General features: G+C 38.7%; 1 pseudogene; it reads right to left on the reverse strand.

The window, feature by feature from the left end:
• Window positions 1-13687: 13687 nt before the first annotated feature.
• Window positions 13688-14244, reverse strand: LOC138434691 (chromobox protein homolog 3 pseudogene; annotated as a pseudogene).
• Window positions 14245-14446: the final 202 nt, after the last annotated feature.

Below are 14446 nucleotides of genomic sequence, written 5' to 3' on the forward strand. Positions count from 1 at the left end.
AACCTGTTTTGTTGCTGTTGGTACTTTTCTTATCATCTCCCTTCAAAACATCATAAATTCCTTGGGATTAAAGATGATATTCATAATGTGTTCACTGAAGCTTTGCCAACAGTAGGAATCCACCCAAGTATTCGTTGAATTAAATGAGCGCTTTCAACTACAGAATTGCTGTTTAATATATTTATGATGTTTTTAAAGGTAAACTTTACAAAACACTTAACATACCCATTGAGGAAGCAAGATCAAGATGCAAGTAGAATTATTTCTAACAGCAAACATTCCTGCTGAATGTTAAGGTTAAAGTTTAATGAATCGGTGTGCACATTCATATATGTGTGTCTTGTAATCATCTGCGAAATCATCCCCTTCCTGTCTCTTGCTAAATCCAAGAGGTTTTAAAGCAAAATTTCACCAAAGAAAAATAATGTATCATAAAGTTACTGTTCCTATGATTACATGCCACATGCTAACGGCAACTTTTACATTTATGGCCCAAATTAGCTAATGTGTTTTCTTACATTCAGGAAGACATATTTTCCTGCTTATGATTAAAATTCAACAAATACAATTCCAATTTCAAAATGAATACCCAATAACAAAATGTTGCCCCTATAAATCCTCATAGCAAATAGAGTCCTATCCTTGGTGACGAGCATCTATCTCCTTTCCACTTCTCTCCAGCTTCTATTAACCTAGTGCCCTCTGAAACATTTTGGCAGTAATTGCAATGGTTCCTCAGGTTTTTATGAATCTAATTTTAAAAGGCTAGGAGACATTATTTTTGAACTGCTTATCAATTTCATGCTGTGTGAAGTTTTACTATAAGCTGAGGGTAAAAGTACTTTGTGCTTATTAGGGACACAAAGTTGTTTGCTGGAGCACCTCAAATTGGCCATCTGTGCTAGGAAAACATGCTGTGCATTCAGTCCCTTCATTAATGCAAGAGGAAAACATTTCTTCTACTGAAAACTCAAACAACACAAAAATACATAAAGATTTCTGACATTTGCTGTCAGTCATTTGCTATCTTCAGTATCAGCAACTTCTAAACCATATTCTGTAGAAAGGAAGTATCTCTGCATAAAGGGGTAGATGTTTAGCTAAAAAGAGCAAGTGTTTATGGGGTTGGGAGGGGGGGAATCAGTGATCAAATAAGTTTGAAGAAAACTGCAGATTGGACTTCAACTCCTTCAGGAAGTCTTTATTTACATAGGATGTTAAATCTTTCATATGATCCTGCAGTGAGGCAGGAACATGTAAGCATGTTTCCCAGTTTATTCAACCATGGAATCAGCTTTTGATTTTATGCTTTGTTTTGTTTCAGAAGACTCACTGAATTAATCTCATGGGACACTGGTATTCAGTAGGACTTGAGCTAAGAAATGCATGCGAGTATGTTTAAGTAATCCATCTAAAGTGTCAAGAAAGAAAAAGATCTGAGTTGGAAATTCAGGTTATACAAGAACATCTAAGATTGAGTGGTTTCTCAACACTATCCAGAAAAATAGGGTTAACAGTTCTGAATTAAATGTACCCAAAAGAAAAGGTCTCATAGTTGTATCCTTAATTTGATTGTCAAAATATTTCAATACATTCTTGATTAAACTTCTGGGATTTTCTCAGATTGGGTTTAGTACAGCTCAGACTAATGCTCATGGTCAAGACCAGTCTCTTTTTTTCTGTGTCATATTTATAAAAGTTTAATAACTGATGTTTTTTTAAAGTATCTGATCACATTCTCCACACAGTTCATGAAATACACTACTTGTAAGACTCTAAGCCTACATAGGCTCATGGAGTTTGTCATTCTGTATCAGGCTTAACTTTCTGCATTCTTTGGGGATATATACCAGAAATGTCTCCTGGTCTAAGAAATGATAATGGCTCCCTTATTAAAGCAAGTTTTAAATGCACTCACTAAAGTCATATATATATATATATACTTTAAGAACTCACCACCTGGATTATGGTCCAGGGCATTCTGGAATACTGTAAGACACTTAGAGATGATGTCGTAGTCTATCATTTAACAAAAGTATGATTACCTGCTTTTTGTTTGAGAGTTGTTACTTACTTGTTAAGGCTTTTTTTTTTAACTATTTACTTTCTGGTTTTGTTTTTTTTTTAACTTTTTATTTTTACTTTTTTTACTTTATAATACTGTATTGGTTTTGCCATATATTGACATGAATCCACCACTGAAGGCTTTTTTTCTTTCTCTCTCTCTCTTACTCTTTAGGAAAGCAGTACTTGCTGTATGTTTTAGATTCCTTCAGTTCTTGGGGTGATTTGGGTCTATGTAGTTAGATTTCATTCTAGATGTTTCTCCTCAAAGCCAATTTAAAACCAAATGTATGTGGCAAGATTCAAGTGGAGATGCTCAGACAAGAGGAATGTCTGAGCAGCCCAAAGGCCCCATAAGAATGTCACATGGTGGACATCACCAAGAAGGCTATGTAAGAGGCTAACTTTCCCTCCTCCCATGGATGCAACAAACATACAGCTACACATGGATTAATTCCCCCCAAGAGAAATGCAGAAACTAGGTGAATGACTGCAACACACTGGGAGACTAATACAACAAAATGGGCAGGAAAGGTTGAAACACACTCTTGCCATAAAGCCCACCCCTGGCACAATGCCTTACCATCAGGAGAGGACCCTCAACTACCAGCTTCTTCATAAAGATAGAAGGGTTTGGACCCATACCTAGTGCCCCGACTTTTACAGCTGCCACACTGGGACAGGTCCTTAAATCACCTATTTCTAAAAGCTGACCAAACATGGCATTCACAAGTCCCACAGGACCATGGTAAACAAAGCAGCAGTTTTATATAGGCATGTGAGCACTTCCGGTGGCTAGACCCCCAGACTTAATACAGAGAGGTCAGGCAAAAATGCCCATCTCCCACTCTCTCCATGGAAGGAGCCTGACTGCATGCTATTCCAGCTGCTGCTACACCTGAGTGCTGGCTGGCATCCTCCCAGGAGCCTATCAGTGCCAGGGGACACTTCCCCCACACACACACTTCTCCCTCTGACTTGCTCAGACAATAAAACCAAGTTGCCAGCTTCTCCCTGGAAGGAGCTTGTACATACATCTAGAGCTACAACTTTTTTTATGGCTGCTGAGAGATGGCGCCTCAAATCATCTAGCTCTGAAAGTCAGTGGAACTCATCATCCATGAGTCTCACAGGACTATATAAAACAAAACAAAATAGCAGTTTTTGAATGTGCAGCAAGCATTTTCCAGTTATCCCCTTCAGGCTCAGTATGGAGGGAGCAGACAAGAATACTCATCTTTCAGTGTCTCCTTGAAATGAATTTGACTGCATACTTTCCCAGCCACATGCTGTCTGAGGATCCAGCTTCTTCTATTCAGCCTGCATGAAGTCAACTAGGATCCTCCCAGGAGTCTGAGAGAGCAGCAGGTACATCCCACACCATCTCCCCTGGCTCATTCCCCAGTAAAACCAAGTCTCTAGCTTCTTCCAGGAAGGAGTTTGTCCACACATCTAGCATCCAGTTGTTATGACTGCTTGAGGAACTGGCTCCCAAGTCACCTGGTTCAGGGAACTGAACAGGGCTCAGTATTCATCAGGTCTCCAAGACCACACAAAATAAGTAGGCAGTTCTATATGGGTGCACAAGCTCTTTCAGTGACTTTTCCATCTGACTTAGCACAGAGTAAGGAAAGCCAGGCAGCTCTTGGTTTTTTTCCTGATAGGGCCTAGACTGCATGGCTAAAGTCCTTATTTTTCTAGCTGCTGCCTGAAGGCCAGACTTTTAGTTAGCCTACACACATCAGGAGTATCAAGGAGGTAAAAAGCCTCCATACAACTATCATTGGATTTTTCAGCAGAAACTTTGTAGACCAGGAGAGACTGGGATGACATATTGAAAATGCTGCCAACCAGGAATATTCTACCCAACAAACTGATCCCTTAGAATTAAAGAAGAGAAAAAGATTTCAGAGACAAAAGCTGAAGGAGCTTATTACCACTAGATTGGCCTTACAAGAAATGTTTAAGGGAGTTCTTCAAGCTGAAACAAAAGGATGCTAATTAGTAACATTGATTTTTACATATAAATTTTTGTACCCAACAGGTTTACTAAAAGCATTTATCAATTCTAACAGATTTATAGAATATTTAGGGATTGTTTCAATATATGAGACCATGTCATCTGCAAACAGAGGCTATTTTAATTCTCTCTTTTCTGATTTGGATGCCATTTCTCTTTCTTCCCTAATTGCTCTGACTAGGATTTCCGGTATTATGTTAAAAAGAAGTGGTAAGAATAGGCATCCTTATTTTAGAAGAAAAACCTTTAGCTTTTCACTGCTGAGCATGCAGTCAGCTGTGGGGCTGTCAAAAATGGCTTTTTAAATATCCAAAACATGAAAGGACACATACAGCTCAATAGCAAGAGAAATCAAATGATTTAATTTTAAAATGGGCGAAGGACCTGAATAGACATTTCTCCAAAGAAGACATACAAGTGCTCAATTGGTATATGGAAAGAAACTCAGCATCACTAATCATCAGAGAAATACAAATCAAAACCACAATAAGGTATCACCTCACAGCCTGATGGCTTTTATAAAAAAAAAGACACGTTAACAGAAGTTGGTAAATATATAGAAAAAAGGAAAACTTTGTACACTGTTAGCAGAAATGTAAAATGGTACAACAGCCACTATGGAAAATATTAAAGTAGTTTCCTAATAAATTAAAAAACAGAACTACCATATGACCCAATAATTCTACTTCTAGATATATATCCTAAGAAAACAAAATCACTATCTCAAAGAAATATCTGTATTCCCATGTTCGTTCCAGCATTATTCACAATAGCCAAGGTAAACTCAAATGTCTGTGTATATATATGTGTGTGTATAATATATACATGCAATATTATTCAGACCTCAACAAGAAGGAAATCCTACCTTTTGCAACACAGATGAACCTAGAAGGCATTGAAATAATCCAGACAGAAGAAAGACAGATACTGCATGGTATCACTCATGTGTAGAATCTAAAAAGAAAATAACAACAACAAAGAGTAGAACAGTAGTTTCCAAGGGCTGGGAGTTGAGGTAGATGGGGTGAAGCTGGTAAAGGGTATGAACTTTCAGTTATAAAATGAGTTAAGTTCTAAGAATCTAATGTATTGCATGGTGACTCTGGTTGATAACACTTTACGGTATAACTGAAATTTGCTGAGAGTAGATCTTGAGCTTTCTCACCAAAAAATAAATAACTATGTGAGGTAACAGACATGTTAATTAACTTTATAGTAGAAATCCTTTCACAGTGTATACATGGATCAAATCCTCATACTTTAAACATACTACAACTTAGTTTTTCAATTATACCTCAATAAACTTGAAAAATAAAAATTTGTTTGTTAATTTGTTTAATAACTGGTTTATGGCCCTAGAAAGAACAATTTGGGCCAATAGAGCAAGCAGATAATCAGGTACTTCACTTACCTCCATGAAGTATCCTAGCATTCTTCTCAAAGAGGAAAACTGCTTTGAGACAGGAGTTACCTTCCTGATCAAAAGACCCAAGATTGTTGATCAATATGCAATTCTTTCATGCAAGCACACAGATCTAGAGTAACAAACACTAGATTGGGAGTCAGAGAATGTGAAATCTGTCAGTAGCCTACTTGTCAGGAAACAGAGTACATTAGGGCAGCCATATAATTGTTGTTGTTGTCTAGTCGCTAAGCTGTGTCTGACTCTTTCTTGACCCTGTGAACTGCAGCCCACCAGCTTTCTCTGTCAATGGAATTTCCCAGGCAAGAATACTAGAATGGGTTGCCATTTCCTTCTCTAGGGGATCTTCCCAGCTCAGGGATAAAACCTGTGTTTCCTGCATTGACGGGTAGATTCTTTACCACTGAGCCACCAGGGAAGCCCAGCATATCATTACTTGAATATAAATTATATTCTTCATTGGAGCCTTCTTAATGATTATACTAGGACAACAGATATAAACCAGGACTGTCCTCTACAAACTGGGATATATGGTCATCCCAATTCTATCACTAGATATTCTGCAGAGAACCTTCCAACTATAAAACAATGATCCTATGGTTAGCAAACCAGTTTAAAATATTTATCTCTAATGGTGAGAATTGACAAATGCTTAATGGCTTTTCAAAAAAAATTAAGGTGAAGAGTTTTAAATAGAGTGAAGTTTTGAAAACACTATCTCCTTAAGATTCTATTTTCAATCTTTCAAGAGTCTTTCAAGAAATTAAATTGTTTTAGTTCCTCTTTCTAACAATTCCATGAATACATTATCCTGAAAGCTCTAGTTCTTAAACTCTCAGTCACTAAAAAATGTTTTTCATGTTCTATATTTATGTTTGGTTTTAAAGCAGCCATGTTTTTGAGGAAGAGAGGAAAGGATAGCACTGAGAAGTGGAGGAGGAGGGATGGGAATGATGACAGATGTCCAGAGCAGGCATTTTCCCCCAATTCTTCTTTTTGGGGTGGACTTGAGATGAACAAAACTAATCCTGGTTTCAGAATGCTTCTTGTACTCTTGTCACAGTACATGACATCTTCACATACTGTTGTTCTGTTTTTTAAAGATATATGTTTTCCACACAATTCGGCCTCCAAGTGCAAGCCAGCTACTTAGTGCCTGTGCCAACTCTGGCCTTCGTGACCTCTGCTCTCTAACTCAGACAAGTTGACATCCAAAGGCTCCGATTTCCAAGCTCTTGTGGCAGCTGGCCCCCAGGCCAAGTCCTGCAGTGGGAGTCAGTGGCAGAAAGAAAAGGGAAAGCAGAGTCTTTGTCTTGTTTCTAGCTGTATCACATGAACAGCTCCTGCTCTTCTCTGTTGAGGTTCACCTTTCTCCTGCAGACCTGGCTGTGGGCTTTGTCCCACCAATCTAGAGACAGGATTGGCTTCCTGCTGATGCTTATTTGCAAGCTGCTTCAGTCTTTTACTGGTTCTCTCAGCTCTTTTAACACAAGAGCATCAATCCTGTTTTAAATTCCCTGTTTAAAATAATTGAGTAGCTTTTGGTTTTTGCGTGGAAATGCTTGTTATAATACTCAGTAAAATAGTGAGTTGTTCCAAGTCTGGAGGAAAACTCACTGGAAGGGCCTTACTGTGAGAGAGAATGTGGTTCTCCCACAGGGAACCTTCCCAAGAGTAACTATTCAAAAACGTCACCTTGTGAGTAGGCTTTGTGCTGTGCTGTGCTTAGTCACTTTTGCTGCTGCTAAGTCGCTTCAGTCATGTCCAACTCTGTGAGACCACATAGACGGCAGCCCACCAGGCTTCCCCATCCCTGGATTCTCCAGGCAAGAACACTGGAGTGGGTTGCCATTTCCTTCTCCAATGCATGAAACTGAAAAGTGAAAGTGAAGTTGCCCAGTCAAGTCCAACTCTTAGCGACCCCATGGACTGCAACCTACCAGGCTCCTCCGTCCATGGGATTTTCCAGGCAAGAGTGCTGGAGTGGGGTGCCATTGCCTTCTCCATTGGTCACTTCAGTTGTATTCAACTCTTTGCAACCCCATGGACTGTAGGCCCCCAGGCTCCTCTGTCTATGGGATTCTCCATACTGAGGTGGGTTGCCATGCCCTCCTTCAGGGCATCTTCCCAACCTAGGGATCGAACCTACGTCTCCCACAAGAATCTGCAGGCAGATTCTTCACCATCTGCACCACCAGGGTTTAGACCTTGACAAGTATAATATGCAACTCATCGTGCTTAATATTTGGTCTCTTAAAGCTGAACCACATTGTTCTACAGGAAGATCTACTTTATCACAGGAGATATATCTTAGAGATTCAGGCATGAAAGAATAAGTGCAAATGTTTCAATAAAAGGAAACTAGAAATCCAATAGTGGTTTGCACAAGGATATATCTGAACTTTTCACATATTTTTACTGAAATAGAAACTACAAACTATAAGAATATACAAATGATTTTACACAAATGCATTAAAATAAATCAAACACATTTTACATTAGGTTATTCAGTCTATAAAATAATCTTTCCCAAATCATATAGTACTAAAAATAAGCACTTTCAAACTGCCTCCAAAACTGGGATAATTCCGACCTTGTGTTAGAACAGAATTTATAACATAATAATTAGAGTTAATTTTTATAATTATATTAAAATTTTAAATATGCCAAGTTCTGAAAATCTGAAAATATTCATTTTATTAAACAGAAGAATAAAATTATCAAGTTTAATAACAAATCTGAGACAAAAATCTGCATTAAATTACACTTAAGAAAATCTATCTAAGATTACTCCCTTTAATTTATCATTAACATTTCATCTTTCTAAAGTACTTTTCATTACCTCTGGCCTTCTGGGTCTAGTAATTAAGGTGACTTTTATGTAAAATAATCTCTACTACAGGGATGGGAGTATTTGCACTTAGCTGCTGATCACTCAATACAGAACTATCAGATAAAATTAAAACGTGGCAACTTGACCAGAATGATGCATTCTTGTCTAATGTAAAAATACAAATCATAGTTTGTTGACACATGATAATTTCAGCTTTAGTTTCCTAGCCAAAGGGGATTAAGAATATACTATAAAATTTTAATACAGTTGACTCTTGAACAACTGTTCAGGTCTGAACTGGATAGCTTCACTAATACATGGATTTTGTTCAACAGTAAGTACTACAGGATTATAAGGGCTTCCCAGTGGTGCTAGTGGTAAAGAACCCTCCTACCAATGCAAGAGACTTAAGAGATGGTGGTTCTTAAGAGATGGGTTCTATCCCTGGGTTGGGAAGATACTCTGGAGGGGGAAATAGCAACCTACTCCAGTATTCTTGCCAGGAGAATCCCATGGACAGGGGAGTCTGGCAGGCTATGGTCCATAGGGTCGCAGAGTCAGACACGAATGAAGCAACTAAGCACAGCACAACACAGGACTATAAGGTCTGTGGTTGGTTGAATATACAGATGTGGTGGGACCATGGATACAGAAGGCAATGATAAATTATACTCAGATGAACCCCTATACTGTTCAAGAGTCAACTCATAGAAAATATCTTGGGTGCAAAACAAACTTTCACAAGAATGTGCCAGGATGACTACAAAGAAATGCAAAATAAATACATATTCCTGGTCCCACAAAAATACTGCTGCCTAATCTCCAGAAAAACATCTATTTCTGCTTTATTGACTATGCCAAAGCCTTTGACTGTGTGGATCACAATAAACTGTGGAAAATTCTGAAAGAGATGGGAATACCAGACCACCTAACCTGCCTCTTGAGAAATCTGTATGCAGGTCAGAAAGCAACAGTTAGAACTGGACATGGAACAACAGACTGGTTCCAAATAGGAAAAGGTATACGTCAAGGCTGTATATTGTCACCCTGCTTATATAACTTATAGGCAGAGTACATCATGAGAAATGCTGGACTGAAAGAAATACAAGCTGGAATCAAGATTGCTGGGAGAAATATCAATAACCTCAGATATGCAGATGACACCATCCTTATGGCAGAAAGTGAAGAGGAGCTAAAACGCCTCTTGATGAAAGTGAAAGAGCAGAGTGAAAAAGTTGGCTTAAAGCTCCACATTCAGAAAACGAAGATCATAGCATTCGGTCCCATCACTTCATGGGAAATAGATGGGGAAACAGTAGAAACAGTGTCAGACTTTATTTTTGTGGGCTCCAAAATCACTGCAGATGGTGACTGCAACCATGAAATTAAAAGATGCTTACTCCTTGGAAGGAAAGTTATGACCAACCTACATAGCATATTCAAAAGCAGGGACATTACTTTGCCAACTAAGGTCCGTCTAGTCAAGGCTATGGTTTTTCCAGTGGTCATGTATGGATGTAAGAGTTGGACTGTGAAGAAGGCTGAGCACCGAAGAATTGATGCTTTTGAACTGTGGTGTTGGAGAAGACTCTTGAGAGTCCCTTGGACTGCAAGGAGATCCAACCAGTCCATTCTGAAGGAGATCAACCCTGGGATTTCTTTGGAAGGAATGATGCTGAAGCTGAAACTCCAGTACTTTGGCCACCTCATGCGAAGAGTTGACTCACTGGAAAAGACTCTGATGCTGGGAGAGATTGGGGGGGCAGTAGGAGAAGGGGACAACCGAGGATGGGATGGCTGGATGGCATCACGGACTCGATGGACATGAGTCTGAGTGAACTCCGGGAGATGGTGATGGACAGGGAGGCCCTGCATGCTGCAATTCATGGGGTTGCAAAGAGTTGGACACGACTGAGCGACTGAACTGAACTGAACTGAATCTCTTAACACTAATCTGAATATTATTTATACTAGATCTATATATTTAGATTATACTAGACCAAGTTTTACCTTACACTGCATCCTGACATTTGACTTTTTTTGTTGTTTTGCCACCATCAGATATTTCATGTTATACTAACCCAGGGAATTAGCAATCTCAGTGTCCTATCTGCATTCTTACTAGCCTCTTTCTGCTCAGATTTTTAAAAATAGTATTTCAAATGCAGTCAGAGCCTACAACATAAGGGGAAAATTCTCCCACCCAAGTCTCCAATGCTCATCTTGCAGGCCCCCAGTAGTCTGCAGTTTAAGGAGACCATTCTGGATGGATGCAAATGCTTTATTCAAGTTCCACATATGTCTCCAAACTCCAACCAATTAGCCGCATATGCTTTTTGTTGTGTTATATGTACTTATCCCCATATTTGATCTATAGATTTACATGGTGGGTGAGAGGGGAGGCAAAAGGACCCTAGCTGTGATTATTGTCTTTATTAAGGTGGAATTAAACAGCACAACACATCTAATAGTATTATAGCCCCAGTGCTTTGAGCATCCCCAAGTTTTCAGATTATAAATTCACAACAGTGAATAATACACTAGTGATTATTTTTAAAACATTGAACAATTTCATGCTGTAAAAATTATATGCTGAAAATTTTAGCTTGAATTTGTTTTGTAGCTTATTTAACACTGTCTGAAAATAAAGAAGGCAATGAAAACTATATATTTAAGAATGCCTTAGAGGAGGCAACATAGCGGAGACTCTAACAAGGCCAATTACTTAGAAAAGTATACCCATTTATCTGATACCCTCAGCATCCAGAAATCATCACAAGTTCAGATACAACTTCTTCAATGCTGCTTTATAAATCTGACTGAAAACTTTAAGAGTCTATGCTAAGCTGTAACAAAAGCAAAAAACAAAACTACGGTGTATGCAATGTTACCACCACATCACTCTATAAAGCACCAAAACACTGTTTGGCATTGTCTCTTAAACTAGAGAACTTTCAGACACATAGAATATGAGAGTTGAGAGGAACTTAGAAGATGTTAAGTTTAGTTCCTTGCTTTCCACCTGAGAATAGGAAGGGAAGAATCAACCAAAGGAATCAGCATTTATCAAGTTTCAGGCATGTTGGACAGGGCATTTCCAACTTGGCTATCTCATTTCCTACAGTCCCAGGTAAGTACTATTAACCTCCATTTTACAGCTAAGGAAATGTAGACCTATCTGGATTAAATGCCCCCCAATAAATCCACTAATGGAGAACAAGGAGATTTTATCTTGAAATTTACTGCTCTTTCCTCAGGGTCAGTTCAATTCAGTTCAGTCATGTCCAACTCTTTGCAACACCAAGGACTGAAGCACACCAGGCTTCCCTGTCCATCACCAACACCAACAGCTCAAGTCCATCGAGTTGGTGATTCCATCAAACCATCTCATCCTCTGTTGTCCCCTTCTTCTCCTGCCTTCAGTCTTTCCCAGCATCATGGTCTTTTCCAGTGAATCAGTTCTTCATATCAGGTGGGCCAAGCATTGGAGTTTCAGCTTCAGCGTCAGTCCTTCTGATGAATATTCAGGACGATTTTCTTTAGGGTGGACTGGTGGGATCTCCTTGCAGTCCAAGGGACTCTTAAGGGTCTTCACAAACACCACAGTTCAAAAGCATCAATTCTTTTGAGCTCAGATTTCTTTATAGTCCAACTCTCACATCCATACATGACTATTGGAAAAACCATAGCTTTGACTAGATGGACCTTTGTTAGCAAAGTAATGTCTCTGCTTTTTTTTTTTTTTTAAGGAATATACAACTATTTATTGACCACCATTCACCAGTATTTACAATAAAGTAAACAATATACTGGAGAAGGCAATGGCACCCCACTCCAGTACACTTGCCTGGAAAATCCCAGGGATGGGGAAGCCTGGTGGGCTGCTGTCTGTGGGGTTGCACAGAGTCGGACACGACTGAAGTGACTTAGCAGCAAACAATATACAGTTGAATAATATTCTGATTACTACAAAGTTATTGTTTTTCTTGGCTTCTACTGAACTAGTGACCCAAAATACTGAGAAAATTGAGCCTTCATGTAAGGAATGGATTGGAGTCAAGTCTGAAAAATCATGTAGGTCAAGCATAGATTAGAAAAGTTTGTTCACTCATTTATTCCTGTAGATTGTAAACTGCCAATATTTTAAAACTATCTGATTAGGTTTCTGTGAACAAATCTGAGACATCCGATGTATCACAACCTTTCCTAAATATAGCACAGAGACTTCAATTTCTTGTAAAACATGGTTTACCAAAACGAACTATCAAGTGTCCATTTAACTAAGTTTTGCTTTGCTATATTAAAACATACCAGAATTTTTCTACTTTTTTCATTTGGTTGGGAAGGTTGTTGATAGTGATAAAAATTTTCCTTCCAGGGTTTCTGCATATAAAACTGCATTTACATGCAGATATGGATGCAGATTCTGATAGGGATGCTTTAAAAAATTACCCAATTTAAACTCCTTAATTTGTCTAATTAATTAAAAAATTATTTAATTTGAAAGGTTAAGACTTAAATTTTCATTCTAAGTTGAAGTTACTTCTTATATTGCTCAAAATGACGTAATTCCAGAACAGGGGCTTATCCATGGTTATGAAAGGCTGTTGTTTAAATATATTTACAAAAACAAAAACCACAACAAAAAATTAACTCCCAAGCCATTTACATATGTCTTTTATGTATACACATATAAAAAACTTAGACTGGTCCTCAGGCATATATGCTGCTGCTGCTAAGTTGCATCAGTCGTATCATACTCTGTGCGACCCCATAGACAGCAGCCCACCAGGCTTCCCTGTCCCTGGGATTCTCCAGGCAAGAACACTGGAGTGGGTTGCCATTTCCTTCTCCAATGCATGAAAGTGAAAGTGAAAGTTAAAAGTGAAAGTCAAGTCGCTCAGTAGTGTCCGACTCTTAGCGACCCCATGGACTGCAGCCTACCAGGCTCCTCCATCCATGGGATTTCCCAGGCAAGAGTACTGGAGCGGGGTGCCACTTAAAAATGCAAATTCTAAATTCTGATTGAGTAATGACTATGGAGATTTCCTCCAACATTTAGAAAAACTGTTCTCTAATGCTGAGGAAATAATACACCATGGTATCAAATTCTTTCCTACTAAAGGAGGCAACTACAGAAAGCTTTTATTCGTTCAAAGTGCTACAGGTGGAAAAAAAACCCCAAAACAAAAAACCCAATGTTAACTTCTCCATTATTACTTCAAAACAAACATATCAAACCTGATTTTCATTAGAATGCAGTTATTTCTTCACACTAATAAATCAAAAAACCAAGACCTACATTTTATATATATATAAATATATATATAAAAGGCAATGCAAACAATTATTGAGCCTCATCTTCCAGACAAGAATGCCAAGTTAGTCTCTCTTCATGAAAAGCAATTACAATTTGAGGACACTTCATATTTGCCTCTTTTGCCAGTACCAAGTCCGCCTCATTGGAATCTTTCCATTTCATGAGGAACATTAATTCTCCATTGCTGTCTGTGGCACCAATTATTGGTTCTGGATCAAGACCTCCGGCAAAACCTCTCGGTTTGTCAGCAGCATCTCTTCTCTTCTTTGATTTGCTATCATCATATTCACTGTCAGACAAAGATTTTCTTTCTGTTCCATCTTTTTCTTTACCAGCTTTTTGAGAATTAAGAAATGCTTCAATTAACTCTGGACAATCTAAATTTTCTTCAGGTTCCGAAGAAACTGTTCCTCTGCATCTGTAAATCCCTTCCACTTCAGGAAATACTCCACCTTCCCATTCACTACATGGCAGTCCAGTACTTTTTCTACTACAAATTATTCAGGTTCTGCCTCTTCAACGTTTTTACTCTTTCCATTTTGCTTCTTTCCCATTTTTTGCAGTGTAGTTTTATTGGAGGCCATTTTTTAATTGCAGACTTGAAGAGCTATTATTCACTGCCTCTGAGCTGCTCAGGTTCCTGGTCTGCGACGTCTCCAGCCCTGCGCCTCAAGCTCCAGTCACATACAAGGGGGTAGGGGGCTGGGGAGCAGTGCTGTGCTCTGGGCCGCTGCCAGGATACGGCGAGTGTCTCTGCTTTTTAATATGCTATCTGGATTGGTCATA

The sequence above is a fragment of the Ovis canadensis genome, chromosome 2 (assembly GCF_042477335.2).
Source record: "Ovis canadensis isolate MfBH-ARS-UI-01 breed Bighorn chromosome 2, ARS-UI_OviCan_v2, whole genome shotgun sequence".
Taxonomy (NCBI): domain Eukaryota; kingdom Metazoa; phylum Chordata; class Mammalia; order Artiodactyla; family Bovidae; genus Ovis; species Ovis canadensis.